At 38.6% G+C, this 24,460-nt stretch overlaps 1 protein-coding gene and 1 pseudogene across 2 annotated transcripts in view; one reads left to right on the top strand and one right to left on the bottom strand.

The window, feature by feature from the left end:
- PPM1E (protein phosphatase, Mg2+/Mn2+ dependent 1E) overlaps positions 1-24,460 on the bottom strand; it is a 228,705-nt gene that overhangs the window by 170,315 nt on the left and 33,930 nt on the right. The gene's annotated exons all lie outside the window — the stretch shown is intronic.
- Positions 8,964-10,355, top strand: LOC122694282 (annotated as a pseudogene). The gene has a single exon (XR_006341159.1). The product of XR_006341159.1 is annotated as a dnaJ homolog subfamily A member 1-like (transcript).

Here is a 24,460-nt window from a genome sequence, read left to right as displayed (position 1 = left end):
CTTCCATTAAATCAGGGCTTCAGCCATGCATGCCTTCACATTTACCAATCCCCCAAAATGAGATCCTCACACTCCTATTCTCAACACTTGCCATTTATCCAAATACTACTCCATTTCTAGAATCAACTTAAATGCCACATTCTTGGTAATACTTTCTCGATTCTTTAATCAATCTTCATTTATTTCTCTTTCTTATGTTCCCCTATGGCATATTACTGCAAATTCTATTTAACATTTAATTCTATTTTATATTATTTACTGATTTCTCCCACTGGATTTTACATTTACCAAAGACTATTTCTTATTCATCCACCTCAACAACCTCCCTACCTACCTACCGTGTCTATTAAAGTTTCTTATACATAGTAAATTATACACTGAGTTGAACTCCTGACATTGTATACCTAGTTCTGCTCTATATTCCAACTTGCTGCTTATTACATCAAGCTAGGATGCCTTCAGTGCATATGTCCACTGCTCAGAAAGGGAACAGGAAAGCTAGAAAACTCTTTTGAATGAAATATACACAGAATTTTCTATTTCTACAATGTTCAGTGTGACATGAACTTCTCCCTATAATTTAGTAATTTTCTTTAAAAAATTAATGATTTCACCAGGTTTACCAATAGAATTTATTCCCTCATTTAATCTTTAAACCAAATTGTTCATACTCAAATCCTCTCACAAATAAACACAGTGTTCTAACTCAGCTGTTGGCAGCATAATGTGTTCACAGTGAGCAACCCCTACTATCCTGGCAAGAATTGTAGGACTACCTAATTACAGTAGTCTCTCATATCTATTTTCACTGGGATGAGGAACAATATGGATATATCAAAAAGCAAATGGCCTGGAAAGTATCTTGGAATTTTCCCACAAATACGGAAGTCACACTGAGCAGAGTCAAACTGGACTTTTCTACATCATGTGCAGTTTTTCTAAGATAGTAAGAGAAATGCCAGAGTATAAGATTTTCATCAGAAATAAGATAAAAAGATCCTATTGTACAAGCTAAGAAAGACAAAAGTATTTTGAATAAGCTGAAGATTTATATGGGCCTTAAGTTTGACATAAAGAAGATAGAGGACCTCCCTGGTGGTCCAGGTAAAGAATCCATCTGCCAATGCAGGGGACACGGGTTTGATCTCTGATCTGGGGAGATTCCCCATGCCACAGGGCAACTAAACCAGTCCACCACAACTAGTGAGCCTTGCATGCCCCAGCTACTGAAGCTCAGGCACCCTAGAGGGCCCATGCTCTGCAACAAGAGAAACCACCGCAATAAGAAACCCATGCACTGAAACTAGAGAGCAACCTCTGCTTGAGGCAACTAGAGAAAGCCTGCATGCAACCACAGAGACCCAGTGCAGCCAATAAACAGGTAAATAAATATCCATGCTTAAAAAAAGGAAAGAGAATTTTAAATGGACAACCAACAAGGACCTAGTGTATAGCACAAGGAACTCTGCTCAGGGTATGCGGCAGCCTGGATGGGAGAGGGGACTGGCAGATAACGGATACATGCATATGTATGGCTGAGTTCCTTTGCTGTCCACCTGAAACTATTATGACATTGTTAATCAGCTATAACCCAACAGAAAACAGAATGTTAAAAAAAATTTTTTTAAAGGATTAGAAGAAAATAGAGATATACAAACAGAACAGAATACAGTCTCTACCACCGAAGAGCTTGGGTTTTCTTTGGGGGAGAACATATACACAACATATGAAATAACTTGAGAATAATGATGAATACCGTATTTAATGCTGGTGGTTCAAAACATTTCTCTCATCTCAATGTTACATCACAGATTATTTTAACTACTGCCCTAAAAACACCAGACAGAATTATTTGGTCCTTAAAACGAGCTTCAAAAATTAAAAGAAGATTATTTTCATTTTTCATAATTTGTATTCTTTTCATGAATTGTATTCTCTTTTCTAGCTGATCATATAAACTTTACAAAGAAAATGTGTATTAGAGGACTTGCACACATGTTTTCACTTTATGCCTGCTAATCAATAGTTAGTAACATCTTGGACTTCCCAGGTGGCACAGTGGATAAGAATCCGCCTGCCAGTGCTGGGGACATAGGTTCAACCCCTGGTCCGGTAAGAGTCCACGTGTAGGTGCAGCAACTAAGCAATGCGCCATGACTACTGAGCCCGCGCTCTAACACTCACGAGCCGCAACTCCTGAGCCCTGTGCCGCAACTGCTGAAGTCTGCATTTTCTAGGGCCTGCCAGCCACAACCAATGAGCCCCTATGCCGTAACTGCCGAAGCCCACGTGCCCTAGAGCCAGTGAGCTGCAACTACGGAGGCCACATACTGTAACTCCTCAAGCCCATGCCCTTGAGCCTATGTTCCACAACAAAAGAAGCCACTGCAGTGAGAAGTCTAAGTATCAGAACTAGAAAGCAGCCCCCACTCTCAACAAGAGAAAAAGTCTGCAGCAGTGAAGACCCGGTGCAGCCAAAAACAAAATAAATAAATTATAAAAAATAATTAGTAATATCTTACAGAGACAAGTAAAACAGGACTTCACATATATAGAGATAAACGTCTATAGTTTAAGACAACAGTTAATGCAAAAGAAGTGACAGTACAAAGAATAAATTCTAAAATTTCTGTTTTAAAAGGCAGAGTCCCATTTTATGGTACCATAGATACATTATTTCTATTTCTCCTAATTAACTAAAAATATCTTGTATCTTCCGTTTCAGGCAAATAGAACACTAATGTACCCTGAAAAAAAAACATTCTAAGTTACCTAAAAATGCTGGCTAAACTATGAAAACTATCTTGAGATAAATGAACACAGACACAATCAAAACACAAAACATAGGAAACAAGCCACTGTGACTAAGAGTCAGCAAAAATAATAAACATGAGACTCATATCCACAAAGATGGCAAAAATTAATAGCTGTAGAATAACAAGTTAAAGAAACTTTAAAGAAACAAGAAAAGATATAAAAATATGAAAAGAGACAAATTATATTCAGTGAGCAAGAAGATCTGAAAAGGAACCTAACAGAATTTCTAGAAACTGGATGTATAATTAAAATTAAAAACTTTGTAGACAAACAGCAGGATAGATGAACCTAAAGTGGGGAGGAGCCAAGATGGCGGAGGAGTAGGACGGGGAGACCACTTTCTCTCCTACAAATTCATCAAAAGAATAACTGAACGCAGAGCAAACTTCGCAAAACAACTTCGGATCGCTAGCTGAGGTCATCAGGCGCCCAGAAAAGCAGCCCATTGTCTTCGAAAGGAGGTAGGACAAAATATAAAAGATAAAAAGTGAGACAAAAGAGCTAAGGACGGAGATCCGTCCCGGGAGCTCTTAGGCGGCATTGCTTGGGGTAGGGTCCGGGCCCGAGTGCCCTGAGGACAATCGGAGGGAACTTCTGTGAGTTGCCAACTTGAACTGTGGGAGACCAAAAGAGAGAGTAAATTAACTGGCCCGAACACACTGCCGGCCGGTCGCAGAACAAAGAGACCGAGAGGGTCCAGAGAGGAGCTCGCAGGCTGCGGACCGGCCCAGCCCCGCCGGAGGCAGGAGGCAGGGGGGAGGGGAAGGTCGCGGCGAGACACAGGGCGCAGGCAGCCGACCGGGCGCGGGCGGGGACTGGGGCTGGGGACGCGGAGGGCGGAAGGCGCGTGCGCCCGACTGGCGCCAGGGGAAACTGAGACTGAGTCCGCGGAAGGGAGGGGGCGCGCCACACCTGGGGAGAGTGCGCCCACCAAGCCCCTGGCTGCCTGGACCGCTCTGACGGGGAAAGCACAGAGAGCAGGCGCAGCTTTTCCTTCCGCGCTTTTGTGGAACACCCGAGGGCTGGAACCTCGCGCAGCGCGGAGCGCGCTCCATACAGAACAGCCGGGAGCCTGAGCAGCACAGACGGAGAAAGCAGCATCAGCCCCTCCCGGCAGCCCCAGCCCATCCCCGCGGCGCAAGCCCGTCCCCATAGCGCCAGCCACTCCCGGCAGCGCAAGCCCCTCCCTGCCCCGCAGAGCGACGGAACTAGCTACCTGAATAAGAGTCCACCTCCGCCCGCCTGTGTCAGGGCGGAAATGAGGCTCTGAAGAGACCGGCAAACAGAAGCCAAATAAACAAAGGGAACCGCTTCAGAAGGGACTGGTGCAACAGATTAAAATCCCTCTAGGAAACGCTGACTACACCGGAGGGGCCTGTAGATATCGAGAAGCGTAAGCTGGAACGAGGAGCTATCTGAAACTGAGCCGAACCCACACTGACCGCAACAGCTCCAGAGAAACTCCTAGATATAATTTTACTTTTTTCTTTTTTTTTTTAATTTTTTTTCTTTTTTTCTTTTTTCTTTCTTCTCTTTTATTTTCCTTTAAAATCCCCTATTACTCCCCCATTACTCCTTAACTTTCATTTCCACAGACTTTTACGATTTTTTTAATTAGGGGGGAAAAAAAATTTTTTTTTCTTTTTTTTTTTTCTTCTTTTTTTTCCTTTTTCTTTCTTTTTTTTTTCTTGTTTTTCTTTCCTTTTTCTCTTCTATTTTCTATTTTTCTTTTTCTCTTATTTCTTTTAAAGTCCTCTAGTACTCCTCTACTACTCCTTAATTTTCATTTTCAATACACTATAACCTTACAAAAAAAAAAAGAAGAGAAGCCCTATTTTTAAACCGAAGATTATTCTCTCCCAATCTTGACTCTCTGTTTTCTACCTCAGAACACCTCTATTTCCTCCTTTCCCCTTCTCTTCCCAATCCAATTCTGTGAATCCTTGTAGGTGACTGGGCTACGGAGAACACTCTGGGAACAGACAGCTGTGTAGATCTGTCTCTCTCCTCTTGAGTCCCCCTTTTTCTCCTCCTGTTCATCTCTATCTCCCTCCTCCCTCTCCTCTTCTTCATGTAACTCTGTGAACCTCTCTGGGTGTCCCTAACGGGGGAGAATCTTTTAGCCATTAACCTAGAAGTTTTCTTATCAGGGTTGTATAGTTGGAGAAGTCCTGAGACTACAGGAAGAAGAAAACTGAAATCCAGAGGAAGGAGACTTAAGCCCAAAACCTGAGAACACCAGAAAACTCCTGACTACATGGAACTTTAAGTAATAAGTGACCGTCCAAAAGCCTCCATACCTACACTGAAACCAACCACCACCCAAGAGCCAATAAGTTTTAGAGCAAGACATACCACGCAAATTCTCCAGCAACGCAGGAACATAGCCCTGAACATCAACATACAGGCTGCCCAAGGACACACCTAACACATAGACCCATCTCAAAACTCATTACTGGGCACTCCATTGCTCTCCAAAGAAAAGAAATCAAGTTCCACGCACCAGAACACTGACGCAAGCTCCCCTAACCAGGAAATCTTGACAAGCCAATCGTCTAACCCCACCCACTGGGTTAATCCTCCACAATAAAAAGGAACCACAGACCTCCAGAATACAGAAAGCCCACTCCAGATACAGCAATCTAAACAAGATGAAAAGGCAAAGAAATACCCAACAGGTAAAGGAACATGAAAAATGCCCACCAAGTCAAACAAAAGAGGAGGAGATAGGGAATCTACCTGAAAAAGAATTTAGAATAATGATAATAAAAATGATCCAAAATCTTGAAAACAAAATGGAGTTACAGATAAATAGCCTGGAGACAAAGATTGAAAAGATTCAAGAACTGTTTAATAAAGACCTAGAAGAAATAAAAAAGAGTCAATTAAAAATGAATAATGCAATGAATGAGATCAAAAACACTCTGGAGGGAACCAAGAGTAGAATAACGGAGGCAGAAGATAGGATAAGTGAGGTAGAAGATAAAATGGTGGAAATAAATGAAGCAGAGAGGAAAAAAGAAAAAAGGATCAAAAGAAATGAGGACAACCTCAGGGACCTCTGGGACACTGTGAAACGCCCCAACATTCGAATCATAGGAGTTCCAGAAGAAGAAGACAAAAAGAAAGGCCATGAGAAAATACTCGAGGAGATAATAGCTGAAAACTTCCCTAAAATGGGGAAGGAAATAGCCACCCAAATCCAAGAAACCCAGAGAGTCCCAAACAGGATAAACCCAAGGCGAAACACCCCAAGACACATATTAATCAAATTAACAAAGATCAAACACAAAGAACAAATATTAAAAGCAGCAAGGGAAAAACAACAAATAACACACAAAGGGATTCCCATAAGGATAACAGCTGATCTATCAATAGAAACCCTCCAGGCCAGAAGGGAATGGCAGGACGTACTGAAAGTAATGAAAGAGAATAACCTACAACCTAGATTACTGTATCCAGCAAGGATCTCATTCAGATATGAAGGAGAATTCAAAAGCTTTACAGATAAGCAAAAGCTGAGAGAATTCAGCACCACCAAACCAGCTCTTCAACAAATGCTAAAGGATCTTCTCTAGACGGGAAATACAGAAAGGTTGTATAAACGTGAACCCAAAACAACAAAGTAAATGGCAACGGGACCACACCTATCAATAATTACCCTAAATGTAAATGGGTTGAATGCCCCAACCAAAAGACAAAGATTGGCTGAATGGATACAAAAACAAGACCCCTATATATGCTGTCTACAAGAGACCCACCTCAAAACAAGAGACACATACAGACTAAAAGTGAAGGGCTGGAAAAAAATATTTCATGCAAACGGAGACCAAAAGAAAGCAGGAGTCGCAATACTCATATCAGATAAAATAGACTTTCAAATAAAGGATGTGAAAAGAGACAAAGAAGGACACTACATAATGATCAAAGGATCGATCCAAGAAGAAGATATAACAATTATAAATATATATGCACCCAACATAGGAGCACCGCAATATGTACGGCAAACGCTAACGAGTATGAAAGAGGAAATTAATAGCAACACAATAATAGTGGGAGACTTTAATACCCCACTCACAACTATGGATAGATCAACTAAACAGAAAATTAACAAGGAAACACAAACCTTAAATGACACAATGGACCAGCTAGACCTAATTGATATCTATAGGACATTTCACCCCAAAACAATCAACTTCACCTTTTTCTCAAGTGCACACGGAACATTCTCCAGAATAGATCACATCCTGGGCCATAAATCTGGTCTTGGAAAATTCAAAAAAATTGAAATCATTCCAGTCATCTTTTCTGACCACAGTGCAGTAAGATTAGATCTCAATTACAGGAAAAAAATTGTTAAAACTTCAAACATATGGAGGCTAAATAACACGCTTCTGAATAACCAACAAATCATACAAGAAATCAAAAAAGAAATCAAAATATGTATAGAAATGAATGAAAATGAAAACACAACAACCCAAAACCTATGGGACACTGTAAAAGCAGTGCTAAGGGGAAGGTTCATAGCATTACAGGCTTACATCAAGAAACAAGAAAAAAACCAAATAAATAACCTAACTCTACACCTAAAGCAATTAGAGAAGGAAGAAATGAAGAACCCCAGAGTTAGCAGAAGGAAAGAAATCTTAAAAATCAGGGCGGAAATAAATGCAAAAGAAACTAAAGAGACCATAGCAAAAATCAACAAAGCTAAAAGCTGGTTTTTTGAAAAAATAAACAAAATTGACAAACCATTAGCAAGACTCATTAAGAAACAAAGAGAGAAAAACCAAATTAACAAAATTAGAAATGAAAATGGAGAGATCACAACAGACAACACTGAAATACAAAGGATCATAAGAGACTACTACCAGCAGCTCTATGCCAATAAAATGGACAACTTGGATGAAATGGACAAATTCTTAGAAAAGTATAACTTTCCAAAACTGAACCAGGAAGAAATAGAAGATCTTAACAGACCCATCACAAGCAAGGAAATCGAAACTGTCATCAAAAATCTTCCAGCAAACAAAAGCCCAGGACCAGATGGCTTCACAGCTGAATTCTACCAAAAATTTAGAGAAGAGCTAACACCTATCTTACTCAAACTCTTCCAGAAAATTGCAGAGGAAGGTAAGCTTCCAAACTCATTCTATGAGGCCACCATCACCCTAATTCCAAAACCAGACAAAGATGCCACAAAAAAAGAAAACTACAGGCCAATATCACTGATGAACATAGATGCAAAAATCCTTAACAAAATTCTAGCAAACAGAATCCAACAACATATTAAAAAAATCATACACCATGACCAAGTGGGCTTTATCCCAGGAATGCAAGGATTCTTTAATATCCGCAAATCAATCAATGTAATACACCACATTAACAAATTGAAAGATAAAAACCATATGATTATCTCAATAGATGCAGAGAAAGCCTTTGACAAAATTCAACACTCATTTATGATTAAAACTCTCCAAAAAGCAGGAATAGAAGGAACATACCTCAACATAATAAAAGCTATATATGACAAACCCACAGCAAGCATCACCCTCAATGGTGAAAAATTGAAGGCATTTCCCCTGAAATCAGGAACAAGACAAGGGTGCCCACTCTCACCACTACTATTCAACATAGTGTTGGAAGTTCTGGCCATAGCAATCAGAGCAGAAAAAGAAGTAAAAGGAATCCAGATAGGAAAAGAAGAAGTAAAACTCTCACTGTTTGCAGATGACATGATCCTCTATATAGAAAACCCTAAAGACTCTACCAGAAAATTACTAGAGCTAATCAATGAATATAGTAAAGTTGCAGGATATAAAATTAACACACAGAAATCCCTTGCATTCCTATATACTAACAATGAAAAAACAGAAAGAGAAATTAAGGAAACAATACCATTCACCACTGCAACAAAAAGAATAAAATACTTAGGAGTATATCTACCTAAAGATGAACCTAAAGTGAAAATTCAGTTTGAACTCAAGAGAGATCTAAAGAATTAACTCAAATGCAAAATTGAGACATAAAAGAAGTGAAATTAAGAGACAAAGAGGGGAACTTTCCAGAACGCTGGGTGAAAGGCAGAGGAGTGGCGGCTGCCCGAGCTGCGCACAGCAACGCGCTCCTTCCCGCTCCCCCACACCGGCATCGGCCCGCTCACAGGCTGTAGAAAATGGTGAAAGAAACCACTTACTATGATGTTTTGGGGGTCAAACCCAATGCCACCCAAGAAGAATTGAAAAAGGCTTACAGGAAACTGGCCTTGAAGTACCACCCTGATAAGAACCCAAACGAAGGCGAGAAGTTTAAACAGATTTCTCAAGCTTACGAAGTGCTTTCTGATGCAAAGAAAAGGGAATTATATGACAAAGGAGGAGAACAGGCAATTAAAGAAAGTGGAGCAGGTGGTGGTTTTGGCTCCCCCATGGACATCTTTGATATGTTTTTCAGAGGAGGAGGCAGGATGCAGAGAGAGAGGAGAGATAAAAACGTTGTGCATCAACTTACAGTAACTTTAGAAGATTTATATAATGATGCAACAAGAAAACTAGCTCTGCAAAAGAATGTGATTTGTGACAAATGTGAAGGCCGAGGTGGTAAGAAAGGAGCGGTAGAATGCTGTCCCAATTGCTGAGGTACTGGAATGCAAATAAGAATTCATCAGATAGGACCTGGAATTAGCAAATTCAGTCTGTCTGCATGGAGTGCCAGGGCCATGGGGAGCGGATCAGCCCTAAAGATAGATGTAAAAGCTGCAACGGAAGGAAGATGGTTCGAGAAAAGAAAATTCTAGAAGTTCATATTGACAAAGGCATGAAAGATGGCCAGAAGATAACATTCCATGGTGAAGGAGACCAAGAACCAGGACTGGAGCCAGGAGATATTATCATTGTTTTAGATCAGAAGGACCATGCTGTTTTTACTCGACGAGGAGAAGATCTTTTCATGTGTATGGACATACAGCTGGTTGAGGCGTTGTGTGGCTTCCAGAAGCCAATATCTACTCTTGACAACCGAACCATAGTCATCACTTCTCATCCAGGTCAGATCGTCAAGCATGGAGATAGCAAGTGTGTGCTAAATGAAGTCATGCCAATTTATCGTAGGCCATATGAAAAGGGTCGCCTAATCATTGAATTTAAGGTAAACTTTCCTGAGAATGGCTTTCTCTCTCCTGATAAACTCTCTTTGCTGGAAAAACTTCTGCCTGAGAGGAAGGAAGTAGAAGAGACTGATGAAATGGACCAGGTAGAATTAGTGGACTTTGATCCAAATCAGGAAAGACGGCGCCATTACAATGGAGAAGCATATGAGGATGATGAACATCATCCCCGGGGTGGTGTTCAGTGTCAGACCTCTTAGTAGGCCCATGAATAACACTCACTGCTGGGGTTTTATTGCAGTAGTGATTGAGTGAAGGACTATAATCATAATATGCTCACTACTTGCTTTTGTTTTAATATTCAACTATAGTAGTGTTTAAAAGTTAAATGAAGAATAAACTCGAATATAAAAGCAAAAAAAAAAAAAAAAAAGAGACAAAGAGGACAAAGGAAGAATGTTTAATATATCTAATTAGAGTTCCAGAAGAAGAACACAGAGAGACATGAAGCAATATCTGAAACAATAATGGCTAAGAATTTTTCAAGCTTGTTGAACTATAGATTGTCATATTCAGGGAGCCCAACAAATCACAAGCAAGATAAAAAAAAAAACAAACAAACACCCTATATAGAGTGTGGGGAAACTGGAAAACCAAAGGCAAAGAAAATATTTTAGGAGTCACAAGAGAGAGAAAACAGATACCTGATAAGACAACCAATTTCTCAATAGCAGCAATAAAACTCAGAAGATAGGAATAGTCAACTAAAAAAGAGCTAAAAGAATAACCACAAGCTGGAGTTGAAATACATAAAATAATCTTTAAAGTGTGAGAGCAAATAATGACATTCCAAACAAACAAAAACTGATAGCATTAAATACTAAGAGACCTTTAAATGCATTTCTAAATTATGTACCTTAGTAAGAAGGTAATTTGGAAGAAAGGTCTATCTTGAGATGCTGGAATTCTAACAACAACAAAAAGATAAACACGAATAAATCTAAACAAACATTTATTTATAAAATAACAATGATGTCTACTTTGTAGAATTTTTAAAAAAACAGATCTAAAATATCAACAAATAATCACCTTTGAGGAAGATTCATCAGAATTTAAACACTCAGAAGTCCTTGTCATAAAAAGACACTGGGTAAATGTAATTTAATATTGGGTTTAGGGTGCATCTATCTCTTTGAACTATGGCTTTCTCTGAGTATACGCCCAGTAGTGGGACTGCCGGGTCATACTGCAGTTCTAGTTCTGGTTTTCTAAGGAACTGCCATACTGTGATAGTGGCTGTATCAACAGTGCATTGAGGGTTCCCTTTTCTCCCCACCTCTCCAGCATTTATAGTTTGTAAATCTTTTGATGATGGCCATTCTGACCAGTGTGAGGTGATACCTCACTGCAGTTTCAATGTGCATTTCTCTAATAATTAGTATGTTGAGCATCTTTTCATGTATTTGTTGGCCATTTGTATGTCTACTTTGGAGAAATGTCTGTTTAGATCTTCCACCATTTAAAATTTTTTTTTATTTACTGATTTTTGGCTGGGCTGGGTCTTGGTTGCTGCTTGAGCTTTCTCTACTTGTGGTGAGTAGGGGCTACTCTAGTTGCAGTGCGCCAGCTTCTCATTATGGTGGCTTCCCTCGCTGCAGAGCTGGCTCTAGAGCAGACAGGCTTTCGTAGCTGCAGCACGCTGGCTCAGAAGCTGTGGCACATGGGCTTAGTTGCTCTGCAGCATGTCGGATCTTTCCAGATCAGGGACTGAACCACCGTGTCCCCTGCATTGGCAGGTAGAGTCCCAACCACTGGACTTGGGACCAAGTCCCTTTCACCTGTTTTTTGATTGAGTTGTTTTTTTATATTGAGCTGCAAGAGCTGCCTGTATGTTTCGGAGATTAATCCTTTGTCAGTTGCTTTACTTACAAATACTTTCTCCCATTCTAAGGGTTGTTTTTTCATCTTGTTTATGGTTTCCTTTGCTGTACAAAAGCTACTTAATGCACTGTGGGGACCTGAATGGGAAGGAAGTCCAAAAGGGAGGGGAGAATGTATACGTATGGCGGATTCATTTTGCTACACAGTAATGTTGCTATGACAACATTATAAAGCAAACATACGTCAATAAAAAAAATTTTTTTTTAACTTTGGGGTTTAGGTTAAATATGCATCTTAACATTTTTGGAATAACCAGTAAAAGAAACATATTGTGTATATATCCCAAAGAAGGACAAGAAAAATAAAACAAGGAGGACAAAGAGAGGAAAAGAACCACAAAAACAACAACAAGATGCAGGAAAATTATGAAAATAAAAAACACAAAAGATGGCAGAAATAAATCTGCTATATCAGTAATAAAAGAAAGTATAAATGGACTCACATTTACAATTAAAAAGACTGTCAATCTAGATTTTTCAGTATTAAAATCCAACTACATATGTTCCCTAAAGACATATAAAATATAAGAAAAGAGACTGAAAGTAAAAGGATGAGTAAAGTTGCACCTGAGAATACTAACCAATATTACTATCAAACAAGATAAACTTTTATGCAAAAAGTATTACTAAGGTAAAGAGGGTCACTATATGATTAAAGGTTCAACTCACTAGGAAGACATAACAATTCCAAAGTTGTGTATAACTAATAGCCGAACTCCAGAATATATAAAACAAATACCAACAGAATTACATAAATAAATACACTATTATAATAGAAGAAATTGTAACTCATCTCTTTCAGTAATTGACAGATCAAACAAAAAATCAGTACAGACATTAAGAATGTGAATGATATAATTAATAAGTTTTATTTTATAATCATATTTAGCAAGGTACCCAACAACTGGGACACAAACATTCTGTTCAAGCACAGATGAAATATTTTTGAGAACTGCCCATATAATAGGCCATAAAGCAAGATTCAACAGATTTAAAAAAGGCCATCACATACAGATCACATTTTCTGATCACTATTTAATTAAGTTTAAAAATTAGTAACAAAGTATAACTATGGTTAAAAATACTTTAATAGGAAAGCAACCAAACAACCAGTAGAAAAAATTCTTTATAGACCAATTCTGGTATTAGATACAAAAGTAATGACAGAATTAGATAGTCACCATTTTCAATAATTAATGATATGAATGTAGGCAATTATCATCGATAGCAGCTAAAACCATGAGGTAAAAGGCTGACAAAAAACAAAACTCTGGAACAAACTTAACACACACACACACATACAGAAACAGACATCTGCCTCCTGCTGTAATGCAATATATTAATAAAATATATAGCATCACCTATGAATTGTTTTTGACAAAGATTTAAGCCTAAGTCTGATCAAGCCTCTAGATCTGCACTGTCCAATCCGGTAGTTACTGAGCACCTGAAATTTCCCACTCTGAACGGAGATATGCTGTACATGTATACCACATAACAGATTTTGAAAACTAAGAATGTAAAATATAATTATATTGAATATATGTTAAAATGGTAATATCTTTATACCCTAGTTTGACTAAAATGAGTCAAAATTAATTTCATCTTTTTCTTTTTTAATGCAGGTACTAGAAAATTTTAATTAGGTGGCCTGCATTTGTGGTTCACATTATATTTCTACCGGACAGCATGTCCTGCTCCAGAACTACCTACCATTATATAAAAATATTTTTTTTACAGATTACCAACAAATGATCTAATTTCTTTAACAAATAGGTGGCAAGAAAAAAATAGAGAAACAGGAAATCATCACAGATTAAATTAGTTTTAAGAGACATATCAAATGAATGCAACATACAGATTACTCTTGAATAGTGCTTTGAAAACTGACTGAATATTGTAGCTGTTGTTGCTGCTCAGTTGCTAAGTCATGTCCAACTCTTTGTGACTCTATGGACTGCAGCACATCTGGTTTCCCTGTCCTTCACTATCTCCCGGAGTTCATTCAAATTCATGACCACTGAGTTGGTGATCCTACTAACCATCTCATCCTATGCCACCCCCTTCTCTTTTTGCCTTCAATCTTTCCCAGCATCAGGGACATTTCCAATGAGTCAGCTCTTTGCATTAGGGGCCAAAGTACTGGAGTTCCAGCTTCAGCATCAGTCCTTCCAATAAATATTCAGGATTGATTTGCTTTCAGATTGACTGGTTTGATCTCCTTGCTGTCCAAGGGACTCTCAAGAGTCTTCTCCAGCACCACAGTTCAAAAGTATCAGTTCTTCAGCACTCAGCCTTCTTTATGATCCAACTCTCACATCCATACATGACTACTGGAAAAACCACAGCTTTGACTATATGGACCTTTGTTGGCAAAGTGATGTCTCTGCTTTTTAATATGCTGTCTAGGTGTGTCATAACTTTTCTTCCAAGAAGCAAGCATCCTTTAATTTCATGGCTGCAGTCACCATCGGCTCCAAAGTAGCCCAAGAAAAGAAAGTCTGTCATTGCTTCAACTTTCCCCCTTTCTGTTTGCCATGAAGTGATGGGACTGGATGCCATGATCTTAGTTTTTTGAATGTGAGTTTTAAGCCAGTTTTTTCACTTTTCTTTTTCCACTGTTTCCCCATCTATTTGCCATGAACTGATGGGACCAGATGCCATGATCTTAGTTTTCCGGATGTTGAGATTTAAGCCAACTTTTTCACTCTCCTCTTTCACTTTCATCAAGAGGTTCTTTAGTTCTTCTTCACTTTCTGCCATAAGGATAGTATCATCTGCATGTCTGAGGTTGTTGATATTTCTCCTGGCAATCTTGACTCCAGCTTGTGATTCATTCAGCCCGGCATTTCACATGACGTATTCTGCATATAAGTTAAGTAAGTAGGGTGACAATACATAGCCTTATCATACTCCTTCCCCAATTCTGAACCAGTCAGTTGTTCTGTGTCCAGTTCTAACTGGTGCTTCCAGTGCCATTTCTGTGAGAACCCTTCACTACGACCCGTTCATCCTGGGTGGCCCTGCACAGCCTGACTCACAGCTTCACTGAGGTATACAAGTCCCTTTGCCACGATAAACTGTGATCCATGAAAGGGTGACTGAACATTAGATGATACTAAAGAATTATTGTTAGTCTCATTAGGTGTGATAGTGATACTATAGTTAAGTTTTTAAAAAGAGTCCTTGTACCTTGAAGAGACATACATACTTACAAACTTATGAAAGGAATGAAATTATGACTGAAATAGGTTTTAAAACAATCCAGGGAGAGGTTAGATAGAATCTGGAGGAAACAGAAAATAAGATTCACCAAATTTGCTGTTTTGGAGTCACTGTTCTATTCTTTTGACTTTGCATATTTATTTTTAAATGTCCATAATAAAAAGATTTTTTTGGTGTGCATGTGTGTTTACCAGATTAGTAGTTTCCTAGAGCCAGGGGCGGCCAGAAAGAATGCCAATGGGCACAAGGTTTCTTTTTGGGGTGATGAAAATGTTCTAAAATTACATTGTGATAATGGCTGCACAACTCTGAAAATTTCCTTTAAAAAAAGTGAATTGTACTGTACACGTAAAATGTGTGAATTTTAAGGAATGCAAATTGTACCTCTATAAAGTTGCTTTTAAAAAAATTGATTAGTTTTTGGCTGCACTGGGTCTTAGTTGCTAGGTGTGGACTTTGTCTGGTTGTGGCAAGAGGGGGATACTCTTTGTTGCAGCGCACAGGCTTCTCATTCGGGTGGCTTCTCCTGTTGCCAAACACGGGCTTTAGGGCACACGGGCTCAGGAGCTGCAGGTCACGTGCTCTAGAGTGCAGGTTTATTAGTTGTGGTATGAGGGCTTAGCTGCTCTGTAGCATGTAGGATCTTCCCAGACCAGGGACTGAACCTGTGCCCCCTACCTTTGCAGACAGATTGTTAAACACTGGACCACCAGGGAAAGTCCCAAAGTTGTTTTTTAAATTGACATTATTCTCTCTCTCTCTCTCTCTCTCCCTCTCACACACACACACACACACACCCCTCTAGGAATTAATCTACGACGAAAGAGTATGAGATCTTTATAAAGAAAATTATAAAATTTGATTGAAAGGCACTAAAGAAGACATAAATAAATGGGGAAATATACTATCTTCATGAAAATTATTTTCAAAATAACCCACAAATTCAAAGTAATTAAATGTAAGTTCAATAACAATTCAGCAGGACTTCTCATAAGACTTGCAAGGTGATCCTTAGGTTTATATGGAAAAGCAAAGAACCACGAATAGCCAAAATATTCCTAAAGAACATTTCTGAAGAAGGTGACCCTACTAGATGCTAACGCTTATTTTAAAACTTCCCTGATGGTCCAGTGTTTAAGAATCCACCTGCCAATGCAGGGGAGACAGGTTTGGTCCCTGTTCCAGGAAGATTGCATACGCTGAGGAGCAACTAAACCCCTGTGCCCCAACTACTGAGGCCACAGGCCACAACTAATGAAGCCCATGCACTCTAGGGCCAGTGCGTCACAAGAAGAAAGCCACCTCAGTGAGAAGCCTAAGTACCACAACTAGAGAGTAGCCCCCACAGAAAGAGAGCCTGCACACAGCAATGAAGACCCAGCGCAGCCAAAAAGAAATAGATAAAGCTACAGTACTTAGGGCTTCCTCAGTGGCTCAGTGGTAAAGAATCTGCTGGCAATGCAGGAGACTTGCAGGAGATTCTGGTTCAATCCGTGGGTTAGGAAGATGCCCTGGAGTAGGAAATGGCAACCCACTCCAGTATTCTTGCCTGGAAACCACAAGAACAGAGAAACCTGGTGGGCCACAGTCCATGGTGTCACAAAGAGTCGGACACAACTGAGCAGCTAAACAACACAATCATTAAGCGAGAACAAAATTAGCACATAAACAAACACATTTAAAGTAATAGACAGCCCAGAAACAGGGCCATGAAAATGTGCCAACCCAATAAAGGTGGCATTACAGATTAAACACACACAGGTATATATACAAACACACACACACAAATGCCCCAGGAGTAGAGCTGCTAGATCAAAGGACATGGGTATCTTCATTTTTACCAGATAATACCAAAATATTTTCAAAAGTGATTGAACTAGTTAACATTCCCACCAGCAATGTACAAAGGTTCTTGACTTGTACATCTTTGTCAATAACTGGAATGATTCAACTCTCATTTCTGCAAATCTGATAAGTGTAACAATTTTGTTTCATTGAATTTACTATGTGCATTTCTTTCATCTCTAAGGAGGTGGGCATCTTTTCGTCTTGGCAATTCTTTCCTCTTTGTGATGTGGCTGTTCCTGAAATTTGTCTATTCATCTATAGAATTTGTCTTTCCTTATTGATTTGTGAAAATTCTTTCCTTTATCAGTTTTATGTGGTACAATTATCTTCTCCCAGTTAATATCTTGTCTTTGCATATTTTTATATTCTTTTTTAAACTTAGGATATAACTCACATACTTTAAAACATATTCATTTAAAGTATACAAGAGTCAATGTTTTAGTATATTCAGGGCTCTGCAAACACCACCACTATCTAATTTCAAAACATTTTCTCACCTTTACAGTATTAGCCAAAAAGCCTGTTTTTACTTTACATATTAACTACTGCTTAAATATCCCTTTTTTACAACTGAATAACAAAATAGTATATTCAGTTCAATTCAGATGTTTATTTATGGGGTAGCTACTACGTGTAAGACACTCACAAATATACCACAATAATATATAAGATATAGTTCTGACACGCCAGGATTATAGGAGGATCATTAACAATCAAGTACAATCACTAAGACATTTTCTATATTCTAGCAAATATCAAAACATATACAAAAATAAAGAGAATAACACAGTAAACTCAAATATTCAAGTTCAAGAATTATCAACATTTTCTAACACTGATACACAATTAGGAGCTACTAGCATTCTCTGTCGGAGAAGGCAATGGCACCCTACTCCAGTATTCTTGCCTGGAGAATCCCATGGACAGAGGAGCCTCGTAGGCTGCAGTCCATGGGGTCGCCAAGAGTCGGACACGACTGAGCGACTTCACTTTCATTTTTCACTTTCACGCATTGGAGAAGGAAATGGCAACCCACTCCAGTGTTCTTGCCTGGCGAATCCCAGGGACGGGGGAGCCTGGTGGGCTGCTGTCTATGGGGTCGCACAGAGTCGGACACGACTGAAGCGACTTAGCAGCAGCAGCATTCTCTGTGAGATTTGAAGAACTCCACTGAAAAGCTTTTTATATATTATTCTATTTATTTATTTATTTTAAATTGTTTGCCCATGTGGCATGCAGGATCTTAGTTTCCAGACCAGGGTATGAACCCATGCCCCTACACTGGAAGCACAGAGTCTTAACCACTGGATCACCAGGAAGTCTTGAAGTTTGTTTTTTTTAATGCAACCAAGACAAGGCACAAAGCAGAAAACACGGATTAATACAATGAGACTATACTGCAGTGGCAGCTTCCATATTCCTTCTATCTCATCTCTGTCTCTCAATTCTATATGACAAATCCCCAAAGACCTAGCCTGACAAAACAGCCTTCCTTGGAGGGAGGGAAAATGCAGGAAACACAATTAGCAAAGGCAGAACTATCCCAGAGGAAGAGGAGAAAGCTACAAACTCTCACACAATGCCCATTATATTTTTTACCATTTATTAGTTAGATAAGGGATCTAATCATTTTCAACTAAATCCCTATACTGTCAACAGCTAACTTTTCCCAGCTAACTTTTGGCTGTTGTTAGTTTTCAACAGCTAACTTTTCTATACAGTTTACATTTCTGATCATATTAATTTTCAAAATGATAGTAATAAAGAATGTGGATTTTGGAGTTGATTGGTATCAATCCCAATTCTGATGCTACAAGTTGTGTGACCTTAGCAAGTTATTTTAATTCCGGAAGCCAGTTTACTCATCCGCAAAACTGAGATACTTCCTACATTGAGAGGGATGCTAAGAGGTTGGATGGGACAGAGTATACAGAGCACAGGATATGAAGTAAGTCTTGTCAATTTATTTTCCTCTCATGCCCTATCAGGTGGCACTTTCCTTGACAATTTATATAAAAATGTTCCCTGCTTGGATGAATAATTTGTTTTGCTTTAACTAGCCACACATACTGACCATCTGGTGATGTCCACATGTAGAGTCTTCTCTTGTGTTGTTGGAAGAGGGTGTTTGCTGTGACCAGTGCGTTCTCTTGGCAGAACTCTATTGGCCTTTGCCCTGCTTCATTCTGTACTCCAAGGCCAAATTTGCCTGTTACTTCCAGGTGTTTCCTGACTTCCTATTTCTGCATTTGAGTCCCCTATAATGAAAAGGAGATCTCTTTTGGGTGTTAGTTCTAGAAGCTCTTGTAGGTCTTCATGGAACCATTCAACTTCAGCTTCTTCAACATTATTGGCTGGGGCCTAGACTTGGATTACTGTGATATTGAATGGTTTGCCTTGGAAACAAACAGAGATTGTTCTGTTACTTTTGAGATTCCATCCAAGTACCACATTTTGGACTCTTCTGTTGACTATGAGGGCTATTCCATTTCTTCTAAGGGATTCTTGCCCTCAGTATTAGATAAAATGGTCATCTGAGTTAAATTCACCCATTCCAGTCCATTTTAGTTCACTGATTCCTAAATGTCAATGTTCACTTTTGCCATCTCCTGTTTGACCACTTCCAATTTACCTTGATTCATGGACCTAACATTCCAGGTTCCTATGCAACATTGTTCTTTACAGCATCAGACTTTACTTTCATCACCAGTCACATCCACATCTGGGTGTTGTTTTTGCTTTGGCTCCATCTCTTCATTCTTTCTGGAGGTATTTCTCCACTGATCTCCAGTAGCATATTGGGCACCTACCAACTTGAGGAGTTCATCTTTCAGTGTCCTATCTTTTTGCCCTTTCATACTGTTCATGGGATTCTCAAGGCAAGAATACTGAATTGGTTTGCCATTCCCTTCTCCAGTGAACCACACTTTGTCATAACTCTCCACCATGGCCTGTCCATTTTGGGTGGCCCTACACCACATGGCTTAAAGTTTCATTAAGTTAGACAAGGCTGTGGTCCATGTGATCAGATGGGTTAGTTTTCTGTGATTGTGGTTTTCAGTCTGTCTGCCCTCTGATGGAGAAGGATAAGAGGCTTATGGAAGCTTCCAGATGGGAGAGACTGACTGAGGGGGAAACTGGGCCTTGTTCTGATGGTCAGGGCCATGGTCAGTAAATGTTTTATCCAATTCTCTGTTGATGGGGCTGTGTTCCCTCCCTGTTGTTTGACCTGAGGCCAAACTGTGGTAAGATAATGGCAAGATAACCATTTTGTGGTAAGATAACCTTCAATAATGGCAACACCACCCTTTATGGCAGAAAGGGAAGCAAAAGAGGAGAGTGAAAAAGTTGGCTTAAAACTCAACATTCAGAAAACTAGGATCATGGCATCCAGTCCCATCACTTCATGGCAAATAGACAGGGAAACAATGGAAACAGACTTTTATTTTCTTGGTCTCCAAAATCACTGCAGATGGTGACTGCAGCCATGAAATTAAAAGACGCTTGCTCCTTGGAAGAAAAGCTATGACCAACCTAGACAGCATATTAAAAAGCAGAGACATTACTTTGCCAACAAAGGTCTGTCTAGTCAAAGCTATGGTTTTTCCAGTAGTCATGTGTGGATGTGAAAGTTGGACCATAAAGAAAGTTGAGAGCTGAAGAACTGATGCTTTTGAACTGTGGTGTTGGAGAAGACTCTTGAGAGTCCCTTGGTCTACAAGGAGATCCAACCAGTCAACCCTAAAGGAAATCAGTCCTGAGTGTTTACTGGAAGGACTGATGCTGAAGCTGAAATTCCAATACTTTTGCCACCTAATGCGAAGAACTGACTCATTTGAAAAGACCCTGATGCTGGAAAAGATTGAAGGAGGGAGGAGAAGGGGACAATAGAGGATGAGATGGTTGGATGGCATCACCAACTTGATGCACATGAGTTTGAGTGAACGCCGGGAATTGGTGATGGACAGGGAAGCGTGGCATGCAGTCCATGGGGTCGCAAAGAGTCAGACACGACTGAGTGATTGAACTGAACTGATACATACATATATAAATCACAAAAACATCAATTATGAATGCATCATTAAAAACATCACTAGAACTATCTCTACATTTCCTATGTTTCATGAATATAAAGCACATAAACAAAACTGAGAAGCACGAATTGAACTAATTTAAAAAATTAACAACAGCAACTCTTTTATGTTTAGTTTATTGCTAATAAAATATGATAAGGGGTTTCCCAGGTGGCGCCATGATAAAGAATCCACCTGCAAATGCAGGACATGCAGGAGATGTGGGTTCAATCCCTAGGTCGGGAAGATCCTCTGGAATAGGAAATGGCAACCCACTCCAGTATTCTTGCCTGGAGAATTCCATGGACAGATGAGCTTGGTGGGCTACAGTCCATGGGGTCCCAAAGAGTCAAGCATGACAGAGCACACGTGCAAATTATGATATATTTTGTTGTTGTTCAGTTGCTAAGTATGTCTGACTCTTTTGAGAACCCATGAACTATAGCCTGCCAGTTCCTCTGTCCATGGGATTTTTTCAGGCAAGAACTTTATTTGAGTTCCAGGGATATAGCAGAATTGAGTCCTATTTATTACACAGTTTAATAAATGATTTATACCACTTGACATCATAGAATATCACTAGATTAAATGCATCTGTCTTACAGAAATGGCATTTTTCTTACCTAGAAGACTCCCTGATGAGATTTACTCATGATTAGTGAATAATATTTCTAAACTCCAAAACTTAACATAAGAACTGCTTCTGTCAAAAATTATTACATTGAGTACTTAAGGATTTTGAAACAAAAACATATGAAAAGTGGTCTTGATTTAAATAGGTTTTTTCTATTGAAAATGTATCCTATGTGTTTTAAATTCTACCTTTTCTTATGTAAATAATAATTGTGTGTGTGTTAGTCGCTCAGTCGTGTCCGACTCTTTCAGACCCCATGGACTGTAGCCCACCAGGCTCCATGGTCCATGGACTTATCCAGGCAAGAACACTGGAGTGGGCTGCCATTCCCTTCTTCAGGGGATCTTTCCGACCCAGGGATAGAACCCAGGTCTCCTGAATTGCAGGCAGATTCTTAACCATCTGAGCCACTGGGGAAGCCCCAATAATAATTAGTGAAGACTAACTTTCCCTGGTGGCTCAGAGGTTAAAGCGTCTGCCTGCAATGCGGGAGACCTGGGTTCAATCCCTGGGTTGAGAAGATCCGCTGAAGAAGGAAATGGCAACCCACTCCAGTATCCTTGCCTGAAGAATCCCATGGACAGAGGAGCATGGTGGGCTACAGTCCACGGAGGTGCAGAGAGTCAGATTCGACTGAGTGACTTCACTAACTTTCCAAAAGGAAAAAAGTTTACATTTTTGTATAGCATTTTCTATACATACCTGTTAGAAAAGAGGACTTAACAGCAACACTGGTAAATATTTTGCTTATATTATACATATTTCGTATTTTCCTTCAAGAAACTACAATTTTGAATCCTGATGACTTTTCCATAGATGGAAAGACAAGCCAGTATGAAATAACAAATATGGAAGAAAATGTAGTAGTATAAATACCAAGTATCTGAATGCAATTCATTCATGGAAAATCATAGTCAATATATTAAAAATTATCAGTTCTCACCTTAAACTATAAAGTGACTCTTCCTTTATACCTATTCTGTTGCATGTGTAAGACTGGAAAACATACATATTACACAGAAAGTCAAGCACTGTTTATTGAAGAGAATATAATAATGTTTTTTAAAATATGAATCCTTTTCTAATACTTAATTTCATAAGTCTAAAACAACATAATTTGTGAAATATTTCTTTAATGAAAAGGATCAAATGAGTCTCACCTCTTGTTTAACAAGTTGAATCTATTTTTATAAAAAGACTACATCAAAATCAATATATTACTATATATGAGCAGAACAGTCTCAGTCTCACCCTAAAAAGTTATCAGAACTGCTTTGGATCTGTATTTAATCATATACCTTTAGGTTACCTATTCTTATAGGTGCAATGATTTTACAAAGACACAGGATAACATATTTGCTTTCTTCATATTAAAAAAAAAATTCATTTCCAGATCCTTAATGATCAGAAAATGAGAGTAGTTTGTTTTCTGATTCCTAAAACACTAGTAGTATGTTAACTTTCCTCCCATTCAGGGCTGTTTCAATGAAGTCATGTATTATCACAGAATATCTGGAATAAAATTAGATCAGTAAATAGAAGTGGATCTGTGTATTTTTATCAAAATAATGGCACCATTCGAGAGCAATTCCAAGAAGATTCTGTAACGGGATGTATTTTAACTAATATCTTTTCAAACAATTTTTGAGTATACAAGAACTATTATACCTGATCATATTTGGAAATTGTAAAAAAAATAGATGGCCTAATCTTTAAAAAATCAAATTTATTATAATAATGAAACAAGTAAATCACAACATGTGAAGTCAAAACTATTTTTATGTATTACCACCCTCCTTCTCTTACAACCTCCATATCTTCCAAAGATCTATAAAATATTGATGGACTATATAGAATAATTCACTAAATGCTGGATTGAATCTAGTTTGAGAGAAATGTTTTGGTGGGAGCAAGAAAATAAAACAGGATGTCAGAGGGAATATCCTTAGTCAGTGGTAGGATAACAGCAAAAGGTATAAAACTAATTAGACTCTCAATTAATTAGTATCTTAATTAATCAAAAAGAGAAAACAGGGATGAGGCAGCAGTACATTTCAAGAAATAATAATCAAAAATTTCCCAAATTTTGGAAAGACATAAATTTTCAGATTTAAAAGTTTAGTGAACTAAATAGGAGAAATACATAGATAACCCTATCAAGGCACATCATAGTCAACCTGATAAAAAGCAAATACGACAAGAAATTCTTAAAACCTGCCGGAAAAAAAATCACACAATTTAGCTGACTGAGAAGACCAAATGATATCCTTTAGAGAAATAAAAGAAAAAAAAAAAGCCTGTTAACCCACAATTAATATCCAGTGACAATATCTTTGAAGAATGACAAAAGAACTAGTAAATGTTTTTCTAGATAAATGAAAGCTAGAAAATCTGTTTCTGCAGCACTACAAGAAATGCTAAAGGCAGTTCTATGGACTACAGGAAGAAAATTTAGAACTTCAGAACTGAAAATGATAACTATGTGGGTAAATAAAAGACAAATTACTCTTAGTTTCTTTAAATACAAATGATTGCTGAAATCATATTTTAACAATTATGTGTACATGATACATAGAACAACTGTATCACAAAGGATGGTAAAAGGGGTAAACAGACCTATAAATTGCTAAGTTACTGTATTTAACACAGAGTGATATAATACTAGCCTTAAATAAACTACAAAGATTTAAAGATACACATTGTAATCCAGGGATCAAATATTAAGTAACTAATGCAAAGAAATACAGATATAAAAGCCAATAGATAAAGACTTACACAAGGATATATATTGAATGACTCCATTTATATGAGAGTCTAG

Source organism: Cervus elaphus, chromosome 5 (genome assembly GCF_910594005.1).
Source record: "Cervus elaphus chromosome 5, mCerEla1.1, whole genome shotgun sequence".
NCBI classification, from domain to species: domain Eukaryota; kingdom Metazoa; phylum Chordata; class Mammalia; order Artiodactyla; family Cervidae; genus Cervus; species Cervus elaphus.
The sequence above is the reverse complement of the archived record's forward strand: the minus strand, read 5'-3'. Positions and strand labels throughout refer to the sequence as shown.